Source organism: Alligator mississippiensis, chromosome 1 (genome assembly GCF_030867095.1).
Source record: "Alligator mississippiensis isolate rAllMis1 chromosome 1, rAllMis1, whole genome shotgun sequence".
Lineage (NCBI taxonomy): Eukaryota > Metazoa > Chordata > Crocodylia > Alligatoridae > Alligator > Alligator mississippiensis.
This window is the reverse complement of record NC_081824.1, coordinates 453385708-453394885: the sequence shown is the minus strand read 5'-3', so window position 1 is coordinate 453394885 and position 9178 is coordinate 453385708. Positions and strand designations below refer to the sequence as shown.

At 49.0% G+C, this 9178-nt stretch overlaps 1 long non-coding RNA gene across 1 annotated transcript; it reads left to right on the top strand.

Annotated features, from left to right (window-relative positions):
• Nucleotides 1-419: 419 nt before the first annotated feature.
• LOC132250282 (uncharacterized) lies at nt 420-5273 on the top strand. The gene is made up of 3 exons (XR_009461948.1): nt 420-490; nt 2014-2128; nt 4936-5273. It is a non-coding gene; the product is annotated as an uncharacterized LOC132250282 (long non-coding RNA).
• The last annotated feature ends 3905 nt before the right edge of the window (nt 5274-9178 follow it).

The following is a 9178-nucleotide window of genomic DNA, read 5'->3' as shown; positions in this document are numbered from 1 at the left end:
CGTTTCTTTCAGCAGACAAGGTTCTTTGGGTAAAAGTGCTGTCTTTTATTAGACCAACTAAACACCCATTTCAAACGGCAAAAATCGATATCTTCCGTGTTTCAGGGGTGTTAGTTGTAGATGGAATACTAAATATGAATACTTCATTACAAATACCAAACCAAGTTACTCCTGGAGGTAGGACACCACCACTAACAACATTCAAGAACCAGGCATAGACCCAAAATACCTGCTTCTGGTTCTGCTCTTTCATCCCTACTGCTTCCATCATGTTTCTGACTTTTTCCCTTCATTTATTTTTCATTATTTACCTCTCTGAATGCTCATCATCTCCTTCATGCATACCTTCCATGGCCGCGTGTTCATCACCTCCATCTTCCTCCACCTCTGATCTGCTCTGTCTGCACCTTACTCCCAGAAGAACGAAGACGCCTACATCATTCACTGCTCAGTGCCGAACAGTCAAGGTGTTGTGTACAAAGGCATTCTGGTAAGTGATGTGGAAGAGCTGTGTAGATTTATTACAGGATGTGTTTTCACTCGGGATGACAAGTTACATGTAAATTCTCTGCTGCTCTGATTCACACCAAGACAAAGCTTTGAAATATTAGGGGCCACCTCATGCCCTTGATTCTTAGGTGAATTGACATTGTTATTTTAGTAGTCAAAGTACATTCCACCTCCCAAACTTTTCTCTGGGTTTTCAGCTGGATAATATCCACCACTTGTCCTCAATCATTGACTAAGGTACCAAGAAACCATGCACGCCATTTGTATGAATGGGCGCGTGTGCACAGGTAGGCAGACAGATACACTGAAGAGCAGCTTGGAGGCAAGTCACCGAAAGATGCTGTACAGCACTAGAAAATTAAGATCCCAAAGGGCATATACTTCTAAATATCATAGTGTATTACCCCTCATTTTCTCTTATAGAAAAGTAGAGCTGGAAGAGACCTCAGGAGGCCATCTAATCTAACCCCCTGCTGAAGGCAGGATGATTCCTAACTAAACCTTTCCACTCAAGTTATGTCTGACCTATTCTTAATACTGCAGAAACCAACCTCCCACACAACTACTATTCTCAATGCCCAAAACACCAAGAAGAACCATAACCCACTACAGTTAAAGCAAGGAGGCGGAGGTCCAATCCCAAATGTGGTGCTTGGTAGGACCCCGAGCAGAGAAGCAAAACCCAGGAACTTGTAGGTTTTTTTAGTTCTAACAAGAGCAATCAGCACACCCGAGTCCAAATCCCCAGCCAAGAGACAGTGTTCCCAGTGCGTTTGCTGTCCTTCCCAGTCTTGAGTTCTCTGCAAATTTGCTCAGGAAGCTCTTTATTCCTGCATCCAAATCATCTGAACAGCAGTGGAGCCAGGGCAGATCCCTGTAGGAGTCCACTCAAAGCCTCCTGCCGTTCCCACCTGGATCCAGGCAGAATGACCTTTGCTTGTGGCTGCTGAGCCAGTTGTCTATCTGCTTTGGAGTCATTTGCTTTTCCCCATGTTTCTCCCAGTTGTTTGTGAGAAGGTTGTATGGGCCTTTCCAGTGAAAGGGAAACCGTTTAGAGGGAAACCCTGGGCCAGATGCATGGTGAGGGAGATGCTGCTTGTGCCATCTCACTGGCCCAAGGTAGATTTAGGCAAGTAAAGCCTTGATGGCATAGGACCAGCCTAGTGGCTTCTGAGACTCTGCTACGTGTGGGTGACCACGCTGCGATGAAAGATTTCCGAGAGACAGAGGCAAAATAAAACAACATTCATAGTGGTCTTTTTTACACTAGGGACAAACCAAATCTAGAGACGCAGCTTGGTAGAGTAAAATACACACAGAAACTGTCACCCTTTGCTAGGATGTTCTGTGCACAACACTATTTCCATCTCTCTGTAATTTCCATTTGTGCACTGTCTGTACCTCACCGATGAGACACCAAACCAACATGCCAGATAGATAAAGTGAAAACAAATGTCAAGAAACAAGGAAGTAAAATATTTCACTGCAAAATGCTTTTTCCAGTTAACGAGCCAAGACACAACTAGAGATGTGATCTCAAAAATTATGAGAAAATATGATCTGGACATGGAGGAAGCAGGAAACTACCAACTTGTGCAGGTCATTTCAGAACACAAAGGTAAGAGAGCAAAACTTTTTGCTGGTTCAAATATCCTCCTCATATTTGCAGAAGAACATGCGTATGAATCCATTTTAGGAATGGTGCAGTGCTTCATCTCATAGCCAGGTGGAGTAGACCTCCCTCTTGATTACCTGGTCGGAGTCAGCACACCTCTACTCCCCTTTGGGATGTCATGCATGCAGCTGGGGAAGACTGACACTTAGAGATCCAGGGCTGACATGTGTCCCGCTGTCTGAAGTCAGGGCCAAATGAAACAGAAGAAAGGTCTGGGAGCGTCACCTGTACCCTGACTGGTGCCCAGAAAGCCACAGGGACGACACAGTCCAGATCCACTCCCTGAAATCCATCCTGCTTGAAAAAATCTACGACCTCTGCACCAGGAATTTGTGATGACTTGTGTAATCTCCGCATCACGGTATTAATTCTGGTGCAGCACAGTACAGCCTCACTCTCCTCCAGTTAGTTAAGTATTGGCTGAAGGCGTTTTTTGTCCTGATATATCCCGTGTCCTTGTGAGTGATTACATCCTTGACTTCAATAACTTCCTGGAGAAGACTGAAGTTTACTAGATGTTTCAAATGGGCACAGCTTCTTTCTTCCTCATGCATGTAAACTGAGTCACAGGGCTATATCCCACTTCACCTTGTGTGCCTAACCAGCGTGGCCACAGCCACATAGCTGCCATTTTGGATAGGGTTGTGCTGCAGCTCAGCATGTTTGGAGCCATGAACAGGTCAGATGCGCTCACTAGGCCGTACTATAAGTCATGACATTTTGGCTGGCCAAAAGCTCATTGGAGAGGTGGGAGGAGAATGAGGGCCCTCCCATACTTTAATGTTTAAGCTAATGGGAAGGCTACTCATCCAGGGAGCAGGACACCCAGGGCCTAGCCCCACCTTCTAGAGTTAGGAAGTATTTCCTCATTTCCAGCTTAAATGCCCCCTGTTGCAATGGAAGCCCGTTACTATACCTGCTATAATCACAGACAACTAGAGATCCTCTTTACAAGTAACAACCCTTTCTGAAGATTTCTAACACCCCCTCCATTTTCTCAGGATTACATAAGCCAGGTCTTCCAACTTTCCTGTCTAGGACAATATTAGACCCTTCCTCATTGTTGTTGCTCTTCTCCAGACTCTTTCCAGTTCATCTGTTTGTCGTAAAGCACGATGCCTTGAACTGGCCACAGTTTTCCAGCTAAGGCCTCCCCAATGCTGAATATCATTGAAAAATGGTTTCCCCTACTTTGCACACAACATGCATGTTAATACAGCCCCATATGCTCTTGTTCTTTATCAGTTTTTGTAAGAATATTGCAGTGATGACTCTTATTTAGCTTGTGCTCTACTCCTGTAACTATTATACTATCCTTTCATTAATTTAAGACCATTTTTTCCAATTGGTCAAGGTCATTGAGAATCCTCAACCTATCTTCCAGATCATCTGCTGTCCTACTTTGCTTGGCATCATCTGCAGATTTCCTAAGTGTATGCTCAGTTCCTTGAGACCTTTAGGACACATTTTATGCGGACTGAGATAACAGGTCGTTTCTACATTTGGAGAGATTCCTTGTTAAGTTTCAAGTCACAAAAGCATTTGCTGTTTAGACAAGCCAGTCCGTTGATGTGATTCTTAACCTTCCTTACACAGGGATGGCATATCCTAGTGCCCTTAATATTCTCTCGAAGGTACAACCAAATTCCCCGATTCCTTTTTCCTTTAAACTTACTGTCCCTGGGATCCTGGCCACCAGTTGTTTGAGGTTTTGCACGCCCATGCTAATCTTTACTATTTATTTGAACTATTGTCATGCCAAAAGCCATACTTATGGTCAAAGACCCTACTGGGGAAAGCACTGTATAAATCCAGAGCATCACCCACAGAATAGCTTCACCTTCACAGAAGGCTACTTGATTGTAGGCATTGTACTTGCAGTGTTTGGCAAGCCCTAAGCCTGCTGAGTATCTTGAGTGGCAGGAGGAGAGTCTACCATCAATCCCTGACCATTGCGAGGTCAAACTATCATCACCATCAAATCAGCAGCAGTATCAGGCCCTGCACTGGATTTACAGCCCTCTTTCAGAGCCAGTGAAGAGAGGGAGGATGCAAAGGGAGGGGAGAAAGCCAGGTTGAGCAGGTTTCTTTCTGCTCGCCTCTGGGACCCAGCAACCCAACACCCCAGTGTCCCCCCTCCCCACACAGGCACCTTTTTGGAAAACAGCTGTCTCCCATTGCTAGCAGACAGGGACCTGTGAGCTCAGGGAGCAGCAATCTTCTCTGATGCCAAAAGACAAAGTTCAACCCCTGCTCTTGGTTAATGATGAGGTAGAGGGGTTGTTTCAGCTGAATGGAAAAGAATTTGCCTTGAACTTTTTGTTGAATAAAGGACCCAACACATGCAAGCCGTAGAAAACCACACATGGAAATGATGCATTAAGGAAGCAAGTCAAATGATTGCCTTTCAACCTAAATGTACAGCCCTGTGTGTATACGTCATGCTACTGTCTGTAGTCAATGATCTCAGAGCCAGAAAAATGTTTCATGTAGTGCACAGGTAAGTTTGGTGTTATCAGACTTCCAGAAGCATAATTTTGGACGGTACAACATCTTCTCATACTTTTGCTGGTGGGAAAGGAGCTGTTATAATTAGTAAAAACCAAATTAAAGAACCTTATTTGGACTTCTAAGTGGCACGTGTCCAGCCAGCATGCACCTCTGAATGCTCACCAGTTTTCTATGCTTGCTTGCAGTGCTACTATCCAGAGTCAATCACTCGACGCTTCTTTGCTTTTCTCTTTCTGCAGAGCTAGTCTTCCCACAGGAAGCAAATGTGCTTTCTTATATGAACAGCCAGGGGAACGCAGACATCAGCCAAAGAAGAAAGCCAGCTTTCCATGCCTCCCCATTGTCTGCTGCAGCCAAGAAAAAGAGGAGGCGCCTACCTCGCCTCTTTAGAGGCAGCAGGGTCAGACCCGAATGAGAGCATCCTGACAAGGAGCTGACACGAATACCATTCTCAGGCTGGGGGAGACTGGGAACCTGTGGGGGGTTGGGGTGCAGGCATGGGAGGGATGGGGTCAGGTGGGAATGGGGAGCAGAAGGGAATATAATTTATGTTCAGGAGGGATGTTGGGCACAAGGAGTGGGAGGGAGAGGGGGAAAATGGGAGGGAGGTTTGTTTCAAGGTAGGGATAAGGGTAGGGTTTTGCAATTGCAAGAAAGCAGACCCCTGGGTGGGGGAAGGGGTATATACCCTTCCCCTTGCCCCCCCAGCCCTGCCGGTGCCCCTCACTCCCAACCCACAGCCCCTTTCCCACCCACCCCCATACCTCCTGGTGCTCCTCCCTTATCCTGCAGAGAATGAAAGTAGCCATCAATCCCTTCTTCAATTGCCCTGATCCCCCTCAGCCTGCTCACCTCTGCCTGGAGCCCCCTCACCTGCCCCTCCAGGGCCTCAGTCCGGGCACAGGTGGGACAGGCAAGAGACTCCCGGCCCCCACGCTACCCCCAGGCCTCAGAGGTCCCGCCAGGCAGCCCCCGCAGACAGGGCTCAGGGCACTGCCCACCCATCCAAGGGGCCTGTCTGGGCGGAGGCCTCACAGGAGCTGCGGGCCGGAGGCAGCAGCAGGGCAGGGGCCTTGGCTGCGCTCCGTGTCACCACCCCATAGTAGCACCCCTCCTCCTTCACTTCCCTGAAGTCTCTGGCATAAGCCCCCATGTGCTCCTGCCCATGCCTGGCCTGTGAACTGCAGTCAAACTGCTCCCCTGTTGGCAGTCCCTGTTCGCTGGCTCCCTGGTCACAGCCTGGTCCCCAACAGTTTGTGATGCACAAACACTCTCGGGAGACGAGGTTAGTTATATGCTCAAGACCTTTCCCAGCTTTCATTGGCATGCATGGTTTTCAAACTGTTTTGGGAAGGCTTCTGGATCATCTCCATGTTTGTTGTGAGGGGAGATTGGTGTGTTCAGCCTGAGGGAGCAGCTGGGGCTCGCTAAGCGCCTGCAACTCCAGGGTTTGACTGCATCCTGAGTACTGCGAGATGGTGTTTGCACTTGAACCTGGCCTCTTGGCCACCATGCTCATGCTGGCGCTGGGCCTCCTTCTCCACTATCTCCATTCGCTTCAGCTCTAGCTCATGCTTGAGCTTGCACTCCTCAGCTTCCAGCTGCAGCTGGTATTTGCACAAGTCCCACTCAGAGGATGGCCCCTCGGGTTCTGCCTGCACTTGCAGAGGTGATCTTGCAGGCGGTCATCATCACACAGGATCTTAATCAGGTCTTCTCTCTTCTGCTCCTTCCTCTCTCTTTCATCACCTCTTTCAAGTTGACCACAGTCATGTGGTCATACTCGTCAGTCACCCCAGCTATCTACACTGCCCACTTGACCCAATGCCAAACGAGAGATTGTTTGCTCAAGGGTTTCCAGTGACTCTGTTCCCTTCCCCAAATGATGCCTTCAAGACAGCAGGTTGTCGGATCCCACAGCTACCATCACACGTGGTGGGCCAGTGGCTACTGCTCCTGCGTTGAGCACCCACCTCACTGAGCCCGACCACCTTCCAGGCTCTAAGTGCGTCCCTGGGGGCACCTCACGTCCAGGCACCCCCACTCCTGGACCACACCTGCAAGGCTGGGGGAAATGAAGGCACCGTTCTCGATCTGGACTGATCTTGGCCCTATGCCCAATGGGAAACAAAGGCCTAGTAGCTTTTGAGGGTATTTGATCCACTGCAAGAACTTGGGGTGCTTCCCTGTCTGAAGCAGAAATAGAGGTCCCCCTTACTCAGCCAAACCAAGGGGATCCCAAGGCATAAACTACACCCTCTCCCAACAAGTCTCCCATGCTAGATACACAGGAGAAATGTATTAGTTACAAGGAGAAGGTTTGCAATATGGCACAGGATTGAGCAATATCAGAGAAATCCCTTCCAGCAAATGGTGGCATGGTAGCCTTTGATCACGCATCTGAGTTAATGCAGGCTATCTATTTAGTTAGTGGGGCTGTGCAAAATTTTGCTGGGTTTTTCATTTCAAAGCTGTTTCAATGCATTTCAAACTCAAAACAGTGAAACTGAAACAAAACAAAAGGATTTGAAACAGCTTCGAAATGAAACAAGGGCACTCAGAACATTTCGAAAGTTTCAAAATATTTTAAGTTTCGAAGCTGGGCTTATTCGGGTTCAGCACCAGTCACAGGTGACAGGGCAGCCTCCTTTCATCCAGCTCACAGGTCTGGGGCTCGCATCCCTGGAAGGAGTCCGGCACAGCCTGGCAGCCTTCCCCGGGGTACAGGCTGCACCCAGCACTGGAGATAAATGCTGCTGCTGCCTGTCCCAGGCAGCAGCTGCAGCCTCCCCTCATCCAGCACAGATACGGGAGCTTGGTCCCCCAAGAGTAGTGTGGCACAGCCCAGCAGTCCTCCTGGGGTGCAAGGCCCTGGATTTCTGCTGGGCATGGAGTGTACCCGGCACCGGAGAGAACTGCTGCTGCCTCCTGTTCCAGGCAGCAGCTGCAGCCTCCCCTCATCTGATACACTGATCTGGGCGCTCACACCCCTGGCAGGGCTGCTGGGTTGTGCCAGACTCCTCCCAGGTATGCAAGCCCCTAGATCTGTGAGCTGGATAAGATGAGGCTGCTGCTGCTGTCGGAGACCAGCGCTGAGGCCAAGTAAGCCCTGTTTCAAAATTCAAAATCGGTTCAAGCTTTTGAAATGTTACAAGTGCCCTTAGTTCATTTTGACTCCTTTAGTTGTGTTTCAATTTCACTGTTTTGAGCTTGAAACATTTTTAAACAGCTTTGAAATGAAACAGCTGGCAAAATTTTGCACAGCCTCACTAACTAAATAGATAGCCAGCATTTACTCACATGCGTGATCAAAGGCTACCATGCCACCGTTTGCACTAAGGGACTTCTCTGATATTGCTCTATCCTGTGCCATATTCCTAACCTACTTCTTGTAACCAATACATTTCTCCTGTGTAGCTAGCAAGGGAGACTCATTGGGAGAGGGTGTAGATTACGCCTTGGGATCCCCTTGGTTCGGCTGAGTAAGGGAAACCACTCTTTCTGCTTCAGACAGAGAAGCACCCCAAGTTCTTGCAGTGGATCAAATACCATCAAGGACTACTAGGCCTGTGTTGCCCATGGGGCATAGTGCCAAGATCAGATCAGATCATGGTTGGTGGCTTCATTACCCCCAGAGAAGCACTTGGAGCCTGGAAGGTGGTTGGGCGCAGTGAGACACATGGCTCAATGCAGGAGCACCCTCTACTGGCCCACCACGTGTGATGGTAGTGGTGGGTTCTGACAAGCTGGTGTCTTGAAGGCATCATTTGGGGAAGGGAACAGAGTCACTGGAAACCCTTGAGCAAACAATCTCTAATTTGGCACTTGGTCAAGTGGACAGTGTAGATAGCTGGGGTGACTGACGAGTATGACCACATGACTGTGGTCAACTTGAAAGAGGTGATGAAAGAGAGAAGGAGGAGCAGAAGAAAGAAGACCTGATTAAGATCCTGTGCGATGATGACCAGGCTGCAAGATCACCTCCTTGAGTCCATCCAGACCCTGAGGAGTCATCCTCTGAGTGGGACTTGTGCAAATACCAGCTGCAGCTGGAAGCTGAGGAGCACAACCTCAAGCATGACCTGGAGCTGAGGCAGATGCAGATGGTGGACAAGGAGGCCCAGCACCAGCACAAGGAGGCCCAGCATGAGCATGAAGCTGAAGAGGCCGGGCTCAAGTGTGAACATGATCTCTTAGGAGTCCAGCACAGCCCAGTAGCCCTCCCAGATCTGTGCTCTGGATGAGAGGAGGCTGCAACAGAGAGCACAGAAGAGAACATAGTCTGACAATAGTCAGAGGGATGGACAAGCCTGGGGATCCTCTCCACAACATCTTGGATGCGGGCAGCAGGGAGACAGCAGACCTCTTGGGATAAGTGGTCCAGATGGCAGATAGGTCCTTCCGTGCCCCTCAGGAGAGAGTCCCCATCCCCACCCGGTGTGTCCTCCTCGGGGTGGGAATACTTACTTCCTGAACACTTAT